Source organism: Notothenia rossii (genome assembly GCF_949606895.1).
Source record: "Notothenia rossii genome assembly, chromosome: 5".
NCBI lineage: Eukaryota > Metazoa > Chordata > Actinopteri > Perciformes > Nototheniidae > Notothenia > Notothenia rossii.
Window position 1 is genome coordinate 51,970,012 of NC_136903.1, and position 21,217 is coordinate 51,991,228.

The 21,217-nt window shown below is 45.8% G+C and overlaps 2 protein-coding genes across 4 annotated transcripts in view; both read left to right on the forward strand.

The window, feature by feature from the left end:
• LOC307039300 (zinc finger MYM-type protein 1-like) overlaps positions 1–21,217 on the forward strand; it is a 111,369-nt gene that overhangs the window by 59,585 nt on the left and 30,567 nt on the right. The gene's annotated exons all lie outside the window — the stretch shown is intronic.
• The window catches only part of plxnb1b (plexin b1b), a 164,398-nt gene continuing 162,594 nt past the window's right edge, over positions 19,414–21,217 (forward strand). The window contains exon 1 of one of the 3 annotated variants that reach the window (XM_079681199.1): positions 19,414–19,810. The gene's annotated coding sequence lies outside the window, so the exon portion shown is untranslated. The remainder of the gene's footprint in view (positions 19,811–21,217) is intronic. The other 2 variants (XM_079681198.1, XM_079681201.1) reach the window with 2 other exon arrangements.

Below are 21,217 nucleotides of genomic sequence, written 5' to 3' on the forward strand. Positions count from 1 at the left end.
CGGCTAAAAGTGTTGAAATGTATCCGAGAATAGTGCCCCATAAGGCGGGTAGAGTCCCCTGTCAACTCCCCTCGCATTCCTCCACACTCACAAAGTAACACTTTACTTTTTGGAGAACCATCAAAAATGGCTAAAAGTGTTGAAATGTATCCGAGAATAGTGCCTCATGAGGCGGATTGAGTCCGCTGGCAACTCCCCTTGCATTCCTCCACACTCTGAAAAAGTCAGTTATTTTCTGGAGAACCATCAAAAAGGGCTAAAAGTGTTAAAATGTATCCGAAAATAGTGCCTCATGAGGCGGGTAGAGTCCCCTGACAACTCCCCTTGCATTCCTCCACACTCTGAAAAAGTCAGAGTTATTTTTTGGAGAACCATCAAAAAGGGCTAAAAGTGATAAAAATGTATCCGAAAATAGTGCCTCATGAGGCGGATTGAGTCCCCTGGCAACTCCCCTTGCATTCCTCCACACTCTGAAAAAGTCAGAGTTATTTTTTGGAGAACCATCAAAAAGGGCTAAAAGTGTTCAAATGTATCCGAAAATAGTGCCTCATGAGGCGGATTGAGTCCCCTGTCAACTCCCCTTGCCTTCCTCCGGAGCCCAGTTCAAAAACTATAGGTTACTTACGTAACCCCAGTTCTCAGAGTAACATGAAGTGAGATGTCTCACTATGGGATGCGCCTCAACGCGTATGCACCAGAAGCATCAATCTCATTACGCCAATCCTGATTGGCTGGTGATCTTGACGCCAACGTCAGGGAATCCACCAACCCTATAAGTAGCTTGCGCCACGATGCAGGCGTCATTCAAAATAAGCACCTCTTCTCGCTTCGCCTCAGCAAGAAGGGCCGTCAGGTGAGACATCTCACTTCATGTTACTCTGAGAACTGGGGTTACGTAAGTAACCTATAGTTCTCATTCATAACACTCCGTTCGATGTCTCACTATGGGATATTGAGACTCCCGCATTGCCAGACATGCTTATCTCGAAAATCACCAACACAAAAACAGAACTTAACAGGTAGAACCCTGTCCCAATACGGGGCCCAGCACTGCGCGGGCCACACTTGGAGCAGAAACATCTAGCCTGTAAAAGCGGACAAAAGTGAGCGGCGAGGACCAGCTCGCTGCTGCACAAATGTCTTGAATGGAAACACCCTTGAACAAAGCCCAGGATGTAGCCAATCCACGAGTAGAATGAGCGCGCAGGCCCGTTGGTGCCTGCAAACCCTGGCTCGTATAAGCCAGAGTAATCGCCTCCACAATCCAGTGGGAGAGCCGTTGCCTGGTAACGGGCTTGCCCTTATGAGGGTTAGCCCAAGATACAAAGAGTTGGTCATTGCACCGAAACTCTTTCGACCTGTCCATATAAGTGCGCAAAGCACGAACCGGGCAAAGCAAATTCGGCCGCTGTTCCCCAGAGGAACCTAGCGGTGAAGGAAATGCCTCAAGGTCAATGGGAGTGCATGAGCCAACCACCTTAGGCACAAAGGCCGGGTTGGGCTTCAGCAATACTCTCGTTTGCCCCGGGGCAAACTGAGTACACGAAGGATGCACAGAGAGCGCGTGAATATCACTGACTCGTTTGGCAGATGCCAGAGCCAGTAACAACACTGTCTTCAGTGACAGGTGCTTCATGTCAGCGTCTTCCAGGGGTTCAAATGGAGCTCGAGCGAGCCCATCTAAAACCACTGTCAAGTCCCACAGGGGCACCAATGACCTGGAAACGGGGAGGAGCCGGCGAGCCCCTTTCATAAAACGGCAGACCAAGGGATGTTGGCTAGCCGTCTTTCCCCCAAAGCCCACATGGCATGCGGCAATAGCAGCCAGGTACACTTTGATCGTGGAGAAAGCTCTGTGTTTATCAATCAGATCCTGTAGAAATGATAGAATCACACCGACAGGGCATTGAAAAGAGATGTGTTTCTTTTGAAGACACCACTCCTCAAACACCCTCCACTTACAGTCATAGAGAGACCTGGTGGAGGAAGCCCTTGCACTCTGAATAGTGTTTATCACTTCCTGAGGGAGCCCCACTGTACTCAGGTTATACCGCTCACGGGCCAGGCCCATAGCGCCAGGCGCTCTGGGTGTGGGTGAAAAATCATCCCCCCCGCCTGAGATAGTATGTCCCTGCGTAGCGGGAGCTGCCACGGCTGTCCGCACAGCAGCTGATATATCTCCGCCAGCCAGTACATTGCAGGCCAGTGTGGAGCTATCAGGATCAGTGTGTGGCGATGTTCTCTCACTCTGGCCAGAGTTGGAGGTATTAGAGCCAGGGGTGGGAACGCGTACAGAAGGGCCGGGGGCCAAACGTGCGCGAGCGCGTCCACGCCTAACGGTGCATTTAGATCGCGCATTGAAAAGAACAGCTGACATTGAGCATTTTCTTTTGATGCGAACAGATCTACCGCGGCCCGGCCGTAACGCACCCACAGCTGACTCACAATCGTTGGATGTAGAGTCCAGTCTGCGTATAGTGGTGCACCTCTGGACAGCAGATCTGCCCCGAGGTTCATCACTCCCGGTACGTGTGTCGCTCTCAAAGAGAGGAGACGTCCGCAGCTCCATAAGATCAGTTTGCGTGCCAGCATGTGTAACTGTAGAGAACGCAAACCCCCTTGGCGGTTTATATACGATATTGTGGTCGTGTTGTCTGTCCTCACGAGGACATGATGTCCCCTGAGAAAAGGCAGAAAGCGTCTTAGGGTGAGAAACACCGCTAAGAGCTCCAGATAATTTATGTGTGACCGTTGGAGGTCTCTGCTCCAGAGACCCCTCACAGGTCGACCTTCGTATATGCCCCCCCAGCCCGTCAGACATGCGTCCGTGGTGACCACCTTCCGCGATAAGACAGCACCCATAGGCACGCCTCGCACCAGGAAAGTCGGGTGCAGCCAGTGGCGTAGCGCCGTTACGCAGTGCACAGTGACCATCACTCTCCGCGCGCCATGACGCGCGGGGTTTAGTCTGAGGGCAGCTACCCAGCGCTGAAATTCCCTCATGTGTAAGCGGCCCAGACCTACTACTAGGATGGCTGACGCCATGAGCCCCAGTAACCGCAGACACGATCTGAAGAGAACATATTTGCGTGGCTGGAAACGAGCGAGGCAAGCCCTGAAGGCTCTCACTCTCTCCGCTGACAGGCGGGCTGTGAAGGGCACCGAGCTCAGGCGTAAGCCCAGGAAGAGCACCGACTGGGCTGGGGACAACATGCTCTTTTCTGTGTTTATTACAAAACCCAGGTCGAGCAGGTGTTTCATGAGGATATTCGTCTGCATAATAGCCTCCTGCTCCGACTGTGCCAGAAGGAGCCAATCGTCTAAATAGGTTGCCAGGCGAATACCCTGTTGTCTTAACGGGGCTATCGCTGCTTCCGTACATCGCACAAACACCCGTGGGCTGAGAGACAGACCGAAGGGAAGCACTCTGTACTCGTAACAGACACCCTGAAAAGCGAACCTCAGATATTTCCTGTGTGGATAATATACTGGGATGTGAAAATACGCGTCTTTCAGGTCGATTGATGTGAACCAATCGTCCTGACGCACGAGACGCAGCAGGGATGTGTGAGTGAGCATCCGGAATTTGTATTTTCTGAGATACCCGTTCAGAGCCCTTAAATCTAGGATGGGGCGAATTCCATTCCCTCCCCGTTTGGGAACGAGGAAATATTTGGAATAGAAGCCGCTCTGACTCCGTTTGGAGGGTACGATGGATATGGCTTTCTTTTCTAGTAGCGAGAGAATCTCCTGCTCTAGAATGTGAGCCGACGCTCCCCGGGCATGTGATTGCACAATGCCCGAGAAGCGAGGGGGGGTGACAGCGAATTGGAGTCTGTAGCCCCGTGATATCGTCTTGAAAACCCAAGCAGAGCATGTGAGCATTTTCCACCTTTCGCTCCTCAGAGCGAGCGGGGATGTCACCATATCTCTGTTGTCTGCACCCTGTGACCGCATTGGTTGTGTTATGGCGCCCTTTAGTGTCTGAACACGGTGGCGCTCTAGAGTGACAACCTCGGTCGACACTGCGCATGCGCGCAGTGATGGTGCGTTCACAGACCCGGCCACCGTCCGCATTCCGAGAGAGGCGTTCATAGCCACTCTCAGAAGCGGGGCAGTCACCTGACTGTTTATTGACATTATTATTTGTCTTTTTAATATTTTCGACTGTGCCCTTGGCTTTAAGCCTGGAAGCAACAGTGGCAAACATTTTATTTTTAGACCCTTGTGTGTGTTTGTGTGACTTGAACGACTGGCAGGAACTGTTGTCAGTGTTGTGAAGTTTGCTTCCCTCATGGCGCGAACTGGAGGATGACGTGCAGTCATCACCCGAGGCGGCGGGAAGGCGGGAGCGTGGTTGTCCCCCGGAAACACATGGGTGCTGGATACGTGCGGAACACGATCCAGGGCTGAAAGAGAACAGGAAACCTCCAGCCCTTTCCCCGAGGGGGGGAGGGAAGGCTGTCAGGCTGCCCTCTTCTTCTTCCTCGCCTGGTGACTGAAAGTCTGGGTCGGCGGCGCCTGTGTGGCTGCTGCCGGGACCGGGGACTTTCTTGGCCAATTCGTCCGCGCCTCGTGTCTCGGTGGGAGACCGGGGGCGGGCTGTGGCTTCTGCCATCTCGGGACCTTGAACAGGGCCGAGTGCGGGGTAGCCTGGGAGAAGGTCCGTCGCAGGACCGTTGGGGGCGGCGGCTGGGCTTTCCGAGGGAGGCAAAGCTGGAGAGCTTCATCCTCCTTCTTCTTGGCCTCACACCGTTGTTGCATGGAGGCAAGGAGCGGAGCCGAATATGCCCTCAGGGACGATTGGCATGTCCAACACGTCCTCCTTTTCCCGGTCGGGGAGGTTTGTCAGGTTCAGCCATCTGGCTCTCTCCTGCACCACCATCATCCCTAGCGATTTGCCTGTGGCCTGGACTGCACAGCACTGTACGCGGAGGCAAATGTCTGTGATCGCCATGATCTCCTCCCACACGGCCGGTTCAGGTTTCACCGTCATGTCCACACACAGCTCCGCTTGGTACGCGGTTAGCATGGAGGAGACATTCAGCGCCCTGACGGACAAAGCAGCCGCTTTGTAGGCCCGTTCAGTCATTGCGGACTGGAACCGGTCCGCCTTTGTCGGCAGTGTGGGGTTCCTGCTCGGGGCCGCCGACAACCGCGGTTGGAGGTGGGCTGCCACAAGCGGCTCCATAGGAGGCATGCGGAGTAACCCGAGCTTCTCCATGCCCTCACAGTCCAGAGAGGAGGCTCCCTGGATTGGGGCCTTGCTGCTGAAGGGGCGGTCTCTCCAGGAGACCGACACCTCGTCCAGCAGCTCTGGAAATACGGGGAGAAGTTGCCTGGTCAGCCTCGCGGCTTGGGGCAAGTTCTTTCCCGCGTATCTAGACCTGGAGGGCTCTCTGGCCGCTTCAGGCCAGGGGATATCCAGCTTGGATGCAGCGCGTTGGCACACGGCCTGCAGGTCCATGCTGAGGCGGGGGAGCGGTGGCTCGCCTTCGCCCGGGGACGCGGACATGGCCCCAGGCTTGGCAGCCTGGGCAGACGAGACGAAGATGTCATCTTCGCCCTCGTCTGAGTCGGAAAGAAGAAACTCCGGGGCGTATTCTCCTTCCTCCTCCTCATAGTCCAGCTCCAGGACATCCTCCGCGGGTGAGACCATGGTGAGGTCCAGTTGGGAGCCCCAGCTTGACACAGCACGGGGCCCCCTTCCCGCGGCTGCCGCCGCCACCGAGTCCCAGCTTGACACAGCGCGGGACCCGGCACCCGTGGCGGTCGCCACCATGCCCTGCTCGCCGGCCGGCGAGTTTACAGGCATGAGGAGGTCTCGGACCGGCATGCTAGCTTGGCGTGCTAGCCGTCGGCGGCGGCTTTTGGCGGTAAAGCGGGAACAATGCCCGCACGCGCCGGGGGTGTCGATAGCCTCCTGGGCATGTTGCAGCCCGAGGCAAGACGAGCAGACCTGGTGTGAGTCAGTACTCGATATCTTCAGCCCGCAGCCGCAGAGCCGAGCCTCCGACACTCCGTCTCCTCTGGTGTGAGGGAGGGAAGAGTCCATCCTAGCTAGCCTTGGTGCGGTGTAGAAGGGACAAACGAGCAACAGGCGTGTTACCGTTTGCGGGAAAAAATCCAAAAACCTTACCGTTATCCGTTGGAAAAAAACGGCAGGGTAGATTCTGATATTAACTGGAGTGTTAATAAAGGGAATTCCCGTGCGAAGCAAAAGTAGCTGGCGAGCGTCCGTCGACCGAAGGTTAGCTTCGTAAATCAGTCTGTGGACCGTTAAGCTAGCTAGCTACTGATCTTTCTCGAGATGTGCTCCGAAGCGAGAAGAGGTGTTTGAATGACGCCTGCGTCGTGGCGCAAGCTACTTATAGGGTTGGTGGATTCCCTGACGTTGGCGTCAAGATCACCAGCCAATCAGGATTGGCGTAATGAGATTGATGCTTCTGGTGCATACGCGTTGAGGCGCATCCCATAGTGAGACATCGAACGGAGTGTTATGAATGAGAACTTAAAGTTTGGTAAGAACCATGCTGGGGGGTCTCCGGGCAACAAAATGTATCTGAGCCAGAGTGCACATACAGCAGATGAATTCCTCCATGAAGTTACACAGCCGTTTTTTTTCTGAGTCCTCTCAAAAACCGGGTTTCCGATTTCATAAAGGCAGTAGCTTGGAAAACATGAACGTTTTTTTAGGACGGAGAAGGGGAAGTCTGGATTCCCCTCTCCGTTGTACATTGCAAAGGGGGGGGGGGGAAATGTTCGGGGCTTCGTCCCGAAGCGCCGAACACTTGAGCATCGGAGCCCCTTCTTCTGAGCCCCTTCTCCGTTGTAATTTCAAAACTTCCTTTTTTTATTATTTTAACATATAATTGACCGTTTTCTTTCATTTTTTTTTCTTTCCACGGGTGGGGGCCTATGGCAGGCCGCCTATAAGCTCCCAAATTCGGCCCGGATCCTCCGGGATTTGTAGGATAAGCTCCATAAACTGACAAAGTCATCCAAATATGTCACTTTTATAGCCCAAAGATATATAATGCAAATACATTAAAATAGTAAAAGGTACAATTGTGCTCCGCATTAACCGGAATTTGATTTATATAGCCCCGAAAAAATGATTAAAAATCATTTTCGTGGGGAAAAGTGTTAAAACGCCTGATTAAAGCATATGCAGGACCCCAGTGAGCTCCAGACTATGTGCATTGTGTCAGGGGGCCTTGTGAATGATAACACCCATCATTTAAACGCAAAGGCCACCATTAAAAGTCACTTTTAGGGGGAAAACGCCGGCTTTGTCCATTTCGTTAACAAACTGATAGGCAAATGGACAAAAGTGTGATTAAAGCATATGCAGGACCCCAGTGAGCTCCAGACTATGTGCATTGTGTCAGGGGGCCTTGTGAATGATAACACCCATCATTTAAACGCAAAAGCCACCATCAAAAGTCACTTTTAGGGGGAAAACGCCGGCTCACTCCATTTCGTTAACAAACTGATAGGCAAATGGACAAAAGTGTGATTAAAGCATATGCAGGACCCCAGTGAGCTCCAGACTATGTGCATTGTGTCAGGGGGCCTTGTGAATGATAACACCCATCATTTAAACGCAAAAACCACCATTAAAAGTCACTTTTAGGGGGAAAACGCCGGCTCTGTCCATTTCTTTAACAAACTGATAGGCAAATGGACAAAAGTGTGATTAAAGCATATGCAGGACCCCAGTGAGCTCCAGACTATGTGCATTGTGTCAGGGGGCCTTGTGAATGATAACACCCATCATTTAAACGCAAAAACCACCATTAAAAGTCACTTTTAGGGGGAAAACGCCGGCTCTGTCCATTTCGTTAACAAACTGATAGGCAAATGGACAAAAGTGGGAAAACGGAGGAGCCGCTGCTCCACTGCTCCAGGCTGTGTGCATTGTGTCGGGGACCCTTGTGAATGATAACACCCATCATTTAAACGCAAGGGCCACCATTAAAAGTCACTTTTAGGGGGAAAACGCAGGCTCTGTCCATTTCGTTAACAAACTGATAGGCAAATGGACAAAAGTGTGATTAAAGCATATGCAGGACCCCAGTGAGCTCCAGACTATGTGCATTGTGTCAGGGGGCCTTGTGAATGATAACACCCATCATTTAAACGCAAAAACCACGATTAAAAGTCACTTTTAGGGGGAAAACGCAGGCTCTGTCCATTTCGTTAACAAACTGATAGGCAAATGGACAAAAGTGTGATTAAAGCTTATGCAGGACCCCAGTGAGCTCCAGACTATATGCATTGTGTCAGGGGGCCTTGTGAATGATAACACCCATCATTTAAACGCAAAAACCACCATTAAAAGTCACTTTTAGGGGGAAAACGCAGCCTCTGTCCATTTCGTTAACAAACTGATAGGCAAATGGACAAAATAGGTAAAACGGCCGAGCCGCTGCTCCACTGCTCCAGGCTGTGTGTGCATTGTGTTAAGGGACCCTGTGAATGATAACACCCATCATTTAAACGCAAAAACCACCATTAAAAGTCACTTTTAGGGGGAAAACGCAGCCTCTGTCCATTTCGTTAACAAACTGATAGGCAAATGGACAAAAGTGGGAAAACGGCCGAGCCGCTGCTCCACTGCTCCAGGCTGTGTGTGCATTGTGTTAAGGGACCCTGTGAATGATAACACCCATCATTTAAACGCAAAAAATCACCATTAAAAGTCACTTTTAGGGGGAAAACGCAGCCTCTGTCCATTTCGTTAACAAACTGATAGGCAAATGGACAAAAGTGGGAAAACGGCCGAGTCGCTGCTCCACTGCTCCAGGCTGTGTGTGCATTGTGTTAAGGGACCCTGTGAATGATAACACCCATCATTTAAACGCAAAAATCACCATTAAAAGTCACTTTTAGGGGGAAAACGCAGCCTCTGTCCATTTCGTTAACAAACTGATAGGCAAATGGACAAAAGTGGGAAAACGGCCGAGTCGCTGCTCCACTGCTCCAGGCTGTGTGTGCATTGTGTTAAGGGACCCTGTGAATGATAACACCCATCATTTAAACGCAAAAACCACCATTAAAAGTCACTTTTATGGGGAAAACGCAGCCTCTGTCCATTTCGTTAACAAACTGATAGGCAAATGGACAAAAGTGGGAAAACGGCCGAGCCGCTGCTCCACTGCTCCAGGCTTTGTGTGCATTGTGTTAAGGGACCCTGTGAATGATAACACCCATCATTTAAACGCAAAAACCACCATTAAAAGTCACTTTTAGGGGGAAAACGCAGCCTCTGTCCATTTCGTTAACAAACTGATAGGCAAATGGACAAAAGTGGGAAAACGGCCGAGTCGCTGCTCCACTGCTCCAGGCTGTGTGTGCATTGTGTTAAGGGACCCTGTGAATGATAACACCCATCATTTAAACGCAAAAACCACCATTAAAAGTCACTTTAGGGGGAAAACGCAGCCTCTGTCCATTTCGTTAACAAACTGATAGGCAAATGGACAAACGGGGGAAAACGGCCGAGTCGCTGCTCCAGGCTGTGTGCATTGTGTTAGGGAACCCTATGAAGGGTGTACATGAGTGTATACATGTTTTAAATAGTAGGATACCTCCAGGGCGCATCACCACATTTGACAAGCCAGGGAAGGTGCATGGATCCTGGGTAAACATTGATTAAGTGTTTTTAAATGTGCGGAACAGTATTTTGTCACTTTCAAAACTCTCCTGTCATTGACCGGAGAAATTGGGTCGATGTTGTATTCAATCTGTTCATTAATATTCCAGTGAGACGAAGTACGTACATTGACCGGAGTGATCCCATGTTAATTTTGTCCAAAAACCGGAGCATTCCCTAGCCACCGGTGTCCACCAGGAGGTTCAAGGGTTACCGCCCCTTGAGGCACCTAAGACCTTGAGACCACAGCTCCCCGCCGTGGCTTCGGCAATAGAGGCTTTGAACACCACCCACTCTGGTTCAATGTCACCAGCCTCCACAGGGATGCCCGAAAAGCTCAGCAGGAGGTGTGAGTTGAAGGCCTCCTGAACTTGGGCCTCCTCCAGACGTTACCAGTTCACCCGCACTACACGTTTGGGCTTACCAGGTCTGCCCAGAGGCTTCCCTCGCCACTCGACGGGGGAAGTGGTCAACTGACCACCAGATGGTGATCAGTTGACAGCTCCGCCCCTCTCTTTACCCGAGTGTCCAAAACATACGGCCTCAGGTCCGATGATACGATAACAAAATCGATAACAAAAATCGATCATGGACCTTCTGCCTACGGTGCTCTGTTACCACGTACACTTATGAACATCCTTATGTTCGAACATGGTGTTTGTTAAGGCCAATCCATGACTAGCACAGAAGTCCAGTAACAAACTACCACTCCGGCCGTTCCTCCCAATCACGCCCCTCCAAGTGACTCCATCATTGCCCACATGTGCATTGAAGTCTCCCAGCAAGATTAAAGAGTCCCTTTCAGGAGCCCCATACAGGACTCTTTCTTTCCAACTCCTACCAATAAGTAAGGTTCCAGAGCCGACGCTGTGCGTAGAGGTGAGCCCAACCAGATCCAACTGGTAATGGCCCACCTCCCGCACAAGCTCCGGCTCCTTCCCCCCCAGAGAGGTGACGTTCCACGTCCCCAACGCCAGCTTCTGTCGCCCGGGTCTGGTCTGTCGAGACCCTCAGCTTTCACTGCCACCCTTCTGGCAGCGCACCCGATCCCATCGCTGTTTCCCGTAGGTGGTGGGCCCGCAGGACGGAGAAGCGAAGGTGTTGCCCACGTTGCCTTTTCGGGCTGTGCCCGGCCGGGCTCCATGGCAAGCCCGGCCACCAGACGCTCGCCGACGAGTCCTCCTTCTTGGCCTGGCTCCAGAAGGGGACCCCAGGCTTCCTCCGGGCCGGGTATCTTCACTTCTTAGATCGTCCTTCAAGTGGTCTTCGAACCAATCTTAGTCTGGCCCCTTGCCTGAGGCCAATTTTCCATGGGAGACCCTACCAGGAACACAAGGTTCCAGACAACACAGCCCCCAGGTTCATCAGGGCACACAAACCTCTCCACCACGGTAAGGTGCTGGTTCTTCAGAGATGTGGTTTAGAACATAATATGGCATTTAATCACGGCTTTATTACGCTGAGTATCTGGGTAGAATTCTCCTGAATGAGCTCTCGTCTCGGCTTTCGTTTTTATTTAATTTTTTTATAAAGCTACGGACTCAGCACCTCTCTAACAGGGCTGGAATAGAGGGATATGAGGCATGGCTAGAATAGGTGATCTGTTTGGTATTTTGAGCAAAACACTTCATAGACATGTTTTTGAAAAGAAAATAGTATAATAGGAGACATTTACATCAGATACAGTATAGTGACTCAAAGAGTGCTCTACCATACGGTCGCACAGAAGGTTAATTATTAAACAAAATGTAAATATTCAGAGGGGCTAGAATTAAAGCTAACTAAAGGCCTACCTCACACACAGCCAAACACAGTGTTAAAGTCATTTGACACCTTAACACATTGCACGTTGTGCAATATCACTTATGTGCAATATATATCGCTTAATAATACTAATTATTAATGGATGCTATTTCTTAGTTAGACTATTCAACTACTGTAACACAAACTGTAATAACAATAAAAATACAAATCTCTAATGGAATACTTTTACTTGCATTACTGTTATCTCAGTAATACTACTTCTACATGCTACACTTATTTTATTTGAAAATAATACTGTAACTGTAGGCTTACCCATTGTGGACCATCTGGATGGGTCATTTTGTAAATTGTAATTTGTGTAATTCTAATATTTTAAGCCGACTAGAAAACTGGGTGGGACTTTCGGCAACAGTTCTAAATTGGTTTGAATCCTACATAAAGGACAGAAAAAACGTTGTTTCTATAGGTAAATACACATCTGATTTGACAAATATGACATGTGGGGTACCTCAAGGCTCCATCTTGGGGCCTCTTCTCTTTAACATCTACATGCTACCACTGGCCTCAGATAATGAAAAACAACAAAATAATTTACCATAGCTATGCGGATGACACACACATTTACATAAGCATTTCACCAGGAGACTATGCTCCAATTCAAATACTGAGTAAGTGCATTGAACAAATCAATGACTGGAGGTGTCAGAACTTTCTCCAATGAAACAAACAACTGAGGTAATGATTTTTGGAGCCAAGGCAGAACGTATAAAAGTTAGCGCTGAGCTTCAGTCTACAATGTTCAAAACAACAGATAAAGCAAAAAATATAGGTGTAGTCATGGACTCTGACCTGAGTTTCAACAGCCACATCAAAACAATTACTAAATCAGTCTTCTATCACCTAAAGAACATATCTAGGATTAAAAGACTAATGTCAAAGCAGGATTTGGAAAAACGTATCCATGCTTTTATCTTCAGTCGACTCAACTACTGTAATGGTGTCTTTACAGGTCTCACAAAAAAATCTATTAGAAATCTGCAGTTAATTCAGAACGCTGCTGCTCGAGTCCTCACTAACACTAAGAAAGTGGATCACATCACTCCAGTTCTGAAGTCTGTCAAATAATTGATTTAAAAAATACTGCTGCTGGTTTATAAAGCTTTGAATGGTTTATGCCCAAAATGCATTTCTGACCTACTGCTAAATGATGAACCATCCAGAACTCTCAGGTCTTCTGGGACTGGTCAGCTGTCCCCAGACTAAACATGGAGAAGCAGCGTTCAGTTATTATGCTCCAAATATCTGGAACAAACTACCGGAAACCTGCAGGTTTGCTGCAACTCTGACTACTTTTAAATCCAGGCTGAAGACTTCTCTTTTTGCCACTGCTTTTAATTGAACTATTCATATCTTAAACTGGACTGTAACTTTTATCCATGTATTTTCTGTTTTAATGTTTGTATCCAGGCTTATTATTTTTAGGGTTAAAGTCCCCTACGTGTATTGGGGTGAAAGTCCCCCTGTAGGTAGTTAAAGTCATTATTTGGGTTAAAGTCCCCTCGTAGGTGGCTAAAGTTCCCTACGTGTGCCATTTTGGTTTCAAGACCCTGGTTCGCGGAGGACACCAAAAAAGTCCTAGAAAAGACAACTTAAACTTAACTAATGTGCATTTATAAAAAAGAGGAATAATTTTGGCGGATACTAAAAAGGTACCATCGGGTACAGAAATCCGTTTTGATTTCAAGACCCTGGTTCACGGAGGATACCAAAATAAGTCCTAGAAAGACAAGGTAAACTTAACTATGTGCATTTAAAAATTAAAAATAGGAATATTTTTGGCGAAAACTAAAAGGTACCATCGGGTCAGATTGTAATTTTCCAAAGGGGGTTCGTTTAGCATGAAACACTTGAAATAACCAAAGGACAAGTTAAACAAGAAAGTAGAAAGAAAAGGAGGTGATAGAAAACTATTTCTGCTAAAAAGTTAGCAATGATTGAGAGTCAGACCTAAATATTTCAGATGTGTGTATCTCACACTGCACTGTAACTTTTATTGTGTCTTTTCTTTTAAATGAGTGTTTTTAAATGTCATTTTATACCATTGCTTTTAAATGAGTGTTTTGATTAATGCTCTTAATATCTTTCATTTTTGTAGAGCACTTTGAATTGCCTTGTGTTGAAATATGCTAAATAAACTTGCCTTGCCTTGCCTTATGCATGCCTCTTATTTCATATTTAGCTATTAACCACTTTACTTTTGCTGTAACAAATTAAATGTCCCCTCTGTTGGACTGATAAAGGTATTCTGATTGCTTATATTGTATAATATTGTACATCTTGTACGCTGTCTGACAGGCCTAAATTGAGCTTTTTTGTATTGGTTTCTGTACACACATTGACAGCAATGATTAAATAGTTGTTGGTGACAGTGTCAGGTTACAGTACTATACAGAACACATCAACATTCGTCCAATTGCACCTAACCCTCTGGAGTCTAAGGGTATTTTTTATTTTTTAGATGTTTCCTTAAATCACCTTTTAAATGTACTTTTTATAACATGGCACCCCATGTGTTACATATCAAAATGTTCAGGACAATCTCTGGTCTTGCTATAAATGCAAATGTCTCACCTTAGAGCACTGTGTGATGAGATAAGTAGCTCTAAAGCTCAACATTTGACATCCGATTTTCGGAATATCTTCAAAACTCTTGTGAAAACACAAATTTACTAATTTCATCCAATTGTTTTGGTGTTTTAGATTTGGTTACCAAAGTCTTAGGATCACAAAAGTAGTGAAATATTTGAATTACACTGTATATAAATGTGTAATTCATGTCTAAAATGAAGAAAATGTAATTCGAATTTTGAGTAAAATGGGTGTTTATCACTCTACTTTCACCACAGCAGGGACTGAGATACATTAGGACTGAATAATGACTTCATATTACATACCAAGGTTCATGTGATGTGTACAAATACAAATTGAGCATTCAAACTTTTTTTTTCAACCAACAATTTATTATAAATAGAAACTGGAAAATCTCACTATTTACAATATTGAACATCAGAACTTTCAACCAACTATTCATTATAAATGTCAAGACAGTGTCAAGGTCTTTGTCTGTCTTCCAAGACAGTGGGTCTGGCTGCTGTGTAGGTGGGGGTGATGGTGCATGGGCTGCTGTGGGGGTACAAGTGCTATACGAGACCTCCATGGGACCTCCTTGCTGGCTGGGTTGATGTTGATGGCTGTGGTGGAGCCTTTGTGCCGAGGTGTATCTTGATCTGGTGGCAGGCACAGATGGAGCTGGAGGCAGCTGTAGTGATGCTGGTCCTCTGGTCCTTGGTGGTGATGGCTTTGGTGAAGGCCCTTGAGCCACGGTAGATCTTGACTTAAGGGTACGCACAGATGGATGTTCTGGCTGCTGGATAAACACCGCCTGTGGGCCACTAGGCCAAGGCAGCTGTGAAACATCTCTGTAAAACAAATTAAAATGTAGGACAATAATTACTGCATTGAAATAAAGTTCAAGTAAAATGTTGCTCAAGCACAAATAACAATGCACACAGAAAAAGAAAGTTTGGGAGGTGGGACAGGAGTCTCTCTCTCTCTCTCTCTCTCTCTCTCTCTCTCTCTCTCTCTCTCTCTCTCTCTCTCTCTCTCTCTCTCTCTCTCTCTCTCTCTCTCTCTCTCTCTCTCTCTCTCTCTCTCTCTCTCACTCACTCCTCACTCACTCACTCACTCACTCACTCACACACTCACACACACACACACACACACACACACACACACACACACACACACACACACACACAAACAACACCACACTACACAACACACACACACACCACACACACACACACACACACAGGTATTTCCAGTTACTTTACTTTCAGTATAAAATCGCAGACACACATATACATACATCTGATTCCAAAGTATCATCTGTACAGGACGGTAAAATAATCACAGTCACACATATAAATAAATCTATGACAAAGTCTCATCTGTACAGAACAGTATGATAAAACTAGAAAAAGGCATTTCCTGCAGAAAATGCGTGCGAATGCTGTAAACTGTGAATATTTATGGCTGAATTTAGCTGAAAATGCAGAAAAAGCTGAATATGTTATTAGCTGAATGGTAGCTGCTTTTAGCTACAACAATGCAGAAAAGGCTTAATATTTAAAAGAAAAGGTTTAAAAAAAGGTATAAACAACAACATGTATAGCCTTGATGTCCTGAAATAGCTGAATAATGTAATAGTTGAATGGTTTCTGCAGCTGAAAATAGGCTGAAGGAGTTAAATATCAGACGTAAGTAGTAGTGAATGAATTTGTATTAAGAAGAGAAAAGAAAGTAAAAAGGCTTGGGAAAGCAGCAGAATATTTGAACTGCAAACTTTTGAATTAACTTGATGGTGAATGATCTGTCACCATGGCAACGGCATTTGATGACACCCCATAATATGCATAGATGTGTTGATGGCTGCATCGTTACCAAACCTGTGAAGTTGTGCGCCATTTTGAGCATTTTCACTGAAGTTATGAGAAAAAAAATCGTGTTTCATGGTGAGCATTGTGTTGCCATGACAACGGCATTTGAAGAAATCTCAAAACTGTGCCGTTGATGTCTTCAAGGCTGGACTGTTAGCACACATGTGAAGTTTGAGCACTTTTTGAAAATGTTCATAGGAGTTATACATTACATTAGGAGGTTACATTACTCTCTCTCTTCTCTTGATCGCCCTCTCTCTCTTCTCTCGCTTGCCCTCTCTCTCTTCTCTTCATCCCCCTCTCTCTCTTCTCTCGCTTACCCTCTCTCTCATCTCTCTCTCTTCTCTCTCTCTTCTCTTGATCATTCATCATCATTGGTGTGTGTGTGAGAGAGAGTGTATCAATCAATCAATGTGTATTTATATAGCCCAATATCACAAATGTTACATTTGTCTCAGTGGACTTCACAGTTTGTACAGAATATCAGTATGACAATACGACACCCTCTGTCCTTAGACCCTCACATCGTACAAGGAAAAACTTCCAGAGAAAACCCCACAGTTTAAAGGGAAAAATGGGAGAAACCTCAGGGAGAGCAACAGAGGAGGGATCCCTCTCCCAGGACGGACAGACGTGCAATAGATGCCGTGTGTAAATTGAAAAGATAATACATTTGCAACATAGGTAGTCCAAATGTTTTGAAATGCATGTGTGTATAATAAGAAGATGAATCCACGAGGATATCCATCCAGGACTTATGATCCAGGACCGCAGCCACGACTCAAGATCCAGGACTCGCAATCCATGACACAGGACCGCAGGATCATCCATGACTCCGGATCCCGGCGTATATAGACACCAAAAAGAAAGAAATTTGGGGAAGCTGGGTTAATCGGAACATGAGAGTACACAGGTATAGACAGAGAGAAGGAAGAAGTAAGATGTCCCCCGACAAACTAAGCCTATATCAGCAAAACTAGGGGCTGAATCTAATCAGCCCTAACTATAAGCTTTATCAAAAAGGAAGGTCTTAAGCGCACTCTTAAAAACGGATAGGGTGTCTGCCGTCCGAACACAAACTGGAAGCTGATTCCACAAAAGTGGAGCTTGATAAGAAAAGGCTCTGGCTCCCATTGTACTTTTAGAGACTCTAGGAACAACCAACAACCCTGCATTCTTGGAACGCAATGCCCTAGTAGGACAATAGGGTATAATGAGTTCTTTAAGGTAAGATGGCGCCTGCCCATTAAGGGCTTTGTAGGCGAGAAGAAGAATTTTAAATTCTATCCTGTGTTCTATAGGGAGCCAGTGTAAGGCAGCCAGAACAGGAGTAATGTGGTCCCTTTTCCTAACTCTGGTTAGTACACGAGCTGCAGCATTTTGAATCAGCTGAAGCGACTTGACTGACTTCTTGGTACACCCTGATAATAAGGAGTTACAATAATCCAGCCTTGAAGTAACAAATGCATGGACTAGTTTCTCTGCATCGTTTTGAGGCAAGATATGCCTGATTTTTGCAATGTTACGTAGATGGAAGTAGGCGGTCCTTGAAATGAATTTTATGTGGGTGTTAAAGGATAAATCCTGATCAAATATAACACCAAGATTCCTTACAGTCTCACTGGAGGCCAAATTAATGCCATCCATAGTTAATATATCTTTAGATAATTTGTTTCGTAGATTCTTCGGGCCAAGTACAATAACTTCAGTTTTGGTCGTGTTTAACATCAAAAAACTTAAGGTCATCCACGTTTTTAAGTCCTTGAGGCAGTCTTGAATTTTATTTAGATGATTAATTTCATCAGGCTTGATTGATAAATATAGTTGAGTATCATCCGCATAACAATGAAAGTTTACAGAATGATTCCTTATAATATTGCCTAACGGAAGCATATATAGGGTGAACAAAATAGGTCCAAGCACTGAGCCCTGTGGCACTCCATGGCTAACTTTGGTTTGCATGGAAGATTCATCGTTGACACGTACAAACAGAGCGTTCAGATAGATAAGACCTAAACCAGCCTAAAGCAGTTCCCTGTATGCCAACTAAGTGCTCTAGTCTTTGCAATAGGATATCATGGTCGATAGTATCAAATGCAGCACTAAGATCGAGCAAGACAAGAATAGAGACAAGTCCCTTGTCAGAGGCTATTAGAATGTCATTTGTGACTTTAACCAGAGCTGTCTCTGTGCTATGTTGTGTTCTAAAGCCAGACTGAAAATCTTCAAATAAATCATAGTTTCTTAAGTAATCACACAGCTGTTTTGCGACTGCTTTCTCAAGAATTTTTGAGAGGAACGGAAGATTAGAAATAGGTCTATAGTTGGCTAAAACCTCTGGATCGAGGTTGTGCTTTTTAAGAAGCGGTTTTATCACTGCTACTTTGAATGATTTTGGAACATAGCCTGATAATAAAGACATATTCATAATATTTAATAAAGAAGTGTATGTGTGTCTGTGTGAGAGAGAGTGTGTGTGTCTGTGTGAGAGAGAGTGTGTGTGTGTGTGTGTGTGTGTGTGTGTGTGTGTGTGTGTGTGTGTGTGTGTGTGTGTGTGTGTGTGTGTGTGTGTGTGTGTGTGTGTGTGTGTGTGTGTGTGTGTGTGTGTGTGTGTGTGTGTGTGTGTGTGTGTGTGTGTGGTGTGGGGCATGCACCCCCAAGGGTGCTTGAGAGATATGTTAATGGTAATCAATTCAACCAGTATTAACATCATAGCGTTCACCCATTTAATGAGGCATATCATTTATCTCTCTTAATAAAAGGCTATGCTGTTGGACGGGTAGGTAGAGGACTGTAAGCCCGTGTAATTAAATGTCAGTGAAGTGACAAAGCTGTGGGAATCAAGCCATCCCAGCTGTGATTAACAGTCTAAAGTTGCAAATGGGCTGCGTGTCTCCAGCTGTCCACCAGGGGTCTACCATGCACCAGCCATTTCTCCTGTGGGTAATGTTGCCTTCACGTGCTAGGGGAAATATTAGACTTCGCAGCCCATATTGACACAGTGGAAAAGTGTAGAAGCTTATGAAAGGAACTGATTTCCGTAAATGCTCTTAATTCCTAAACAGTCGTGGAAAAATAAATAGAGCTAAAAAAGCTTTCCGTGGACACAGCTTAGAAGGTTTCCGTGGACACAGCTTAGAAAGTTTAGATTAAGTTACATTATTAGTGTTTTCCTCCATGGCCATGGTCCATGAGATGTGCTCGCGGTGGTTTATTGGCACATTTAGATCAAATCTGTTTTTACTGCCAATTTAGAAAAGATGGTAACACCACTGCAGTTTTTAAACAGCCATTAATGCATCAGAGTTTGCATCGTAGACCATTATAGGTTACACACAAGCAGATATATAAACACAGCTCCTGTTCATTTTATTTTTAAAAAACACATTTTACCTGTTTTTCGAAAAGAAAACGGTGTGTCTGCTTTACTTTCTAGCTTGGTTATAGAAAAAACGAGGAGTACTTGAATGCAGCCTGATATATCCCCCTCTCGTTCCCCCTACTGAGAGCTGAGCGCAGCCCTAAACCTTACACAGCTCACCGGCTACTACATGTGGGGGAGAGCCGGAGCAGCAACCCAGGGGGACAGAAACTACACTTAACAGTACTTTTTACTGCATGGAATAACTGCACAGATTTTCCCGGCGGCGGTATGTATGTGAACTAGTCAAAGTTGAAAGTGGACAGTTGCAAGTCTGGACTAAACGAAAATGGAATCTGTTATCTCGTAACGACGAATAATAACCTTAAAATACGTTTAGCTAATGTGTCTGCGCATACAAGCACCGGTTACAGATAAATGGGATACTGAGTAAAACGGTGAAGAGGAGGTAGCTTCGCTGAAACGAGGAGTGAGCAGCTGGGGACTGAGAGCTGTTCACCGGGCAAGGTGAGTGCAGTCTGGCCGGTGTAGTGTAGTCCGCCTCCGCTCCGCTTTACTCAAGGTTTGTATCTGTTCGGATTAAACTGCCTCTGTTTCCACGTGCTCCGTTTCTCTATCATGTCTAAAGCGATATCAATGGACGCTTTCCCAACAACTTTTCTCTCTCTGAGTAGGTTTTAACCCTTTGCCACTGAGTTCTCCTCCAGGCTTTGCGTTAATAACTCCATTAACTGAGTTGGTTAAAGCTAGCTGACTTTCTGTTGAACTTCTCAGTGCTTCTCATAGTTAGCTAACTTGTCCAATACACATCCTCCAGGCGCTCTGTGCACCAGCTATCATTGATAGAATGAGGTGTGACGGTATGTAATAGGAAGCGGTTCAACACTTCTCTGATAGAGGCATACTGTTAGTACAACATTGGTCAGCATGTCTTTATAGACTGGCACAACAGCTCAGAGATCAGACAACCAAATCCAAATCCTTACTCCAGTCTATCCAACACCAGTCTATCCAACAGAACCTTACCGAAAACAAGCTGACTTCTCCTTGAACGCGGTCACATTCAGCCGCTCCAACACACTGCGATTTACTATGGAGATGAACCAGGATTGTGTGATTAACGCGCCAGCCACATGCGTCAATTTTTTAAATCATCAGATGTAGAAAAACTACTCTGATATTGTACTTGAGTAAAAGTAGAAGTACCAGAGGGTAGGAATACTCTGTTAGAAGTAAAGGTCCTGCATTCAAAAGGTTACTCAAGTAAAAGTACAAACGTATTGGCATCGAAATATAGTTAAAGTACCAAAAGTAAAAGTAGTCATTGTGCAGATTGGTCCATTTCAGAATAATATATATGATGTGTTTTATAATGATTGGTCATTCAAGTGTTCTCAAAGCTGGTAAATGTGCTAGTTTGAATGACTTTGTATACTGCAGGGTAGCGTGTGAATTTACTCCTGGTGGAACTAAAGTCTGATTTTAACATTTGATTATATTTCACATCATTCATCCACATCTGTAACTAAAAGGTATTCAATACATGTAGTGGAGTAAAAGTACAACATTACCTCAATATTGTACAGTACCTATGTAAATCTACTTAGTTACTTTACATCACTGTAAATCATGTTATTATGTCTGTATCCTCTGTTTGAAAAATGTACCAGAGAAGGAACTTATAACATAACGTTTTTCTATAAAATACTAAACATAAATGGCCAGCTTTTATTATGAGATATATTCTGTTTGTCAAACCATCCTAATACAATAAGTTCACAATCTAAATAATGCGTCAAATACCTTATCTTTTAAAATCATTATTCATTTGTCAATAGCTTAGCAAGACTCACATGAGTAGAGAATCGCCATAAAGGAGGAAGGTTCTTTTAGTGCTACTTAATCATTTTCCAA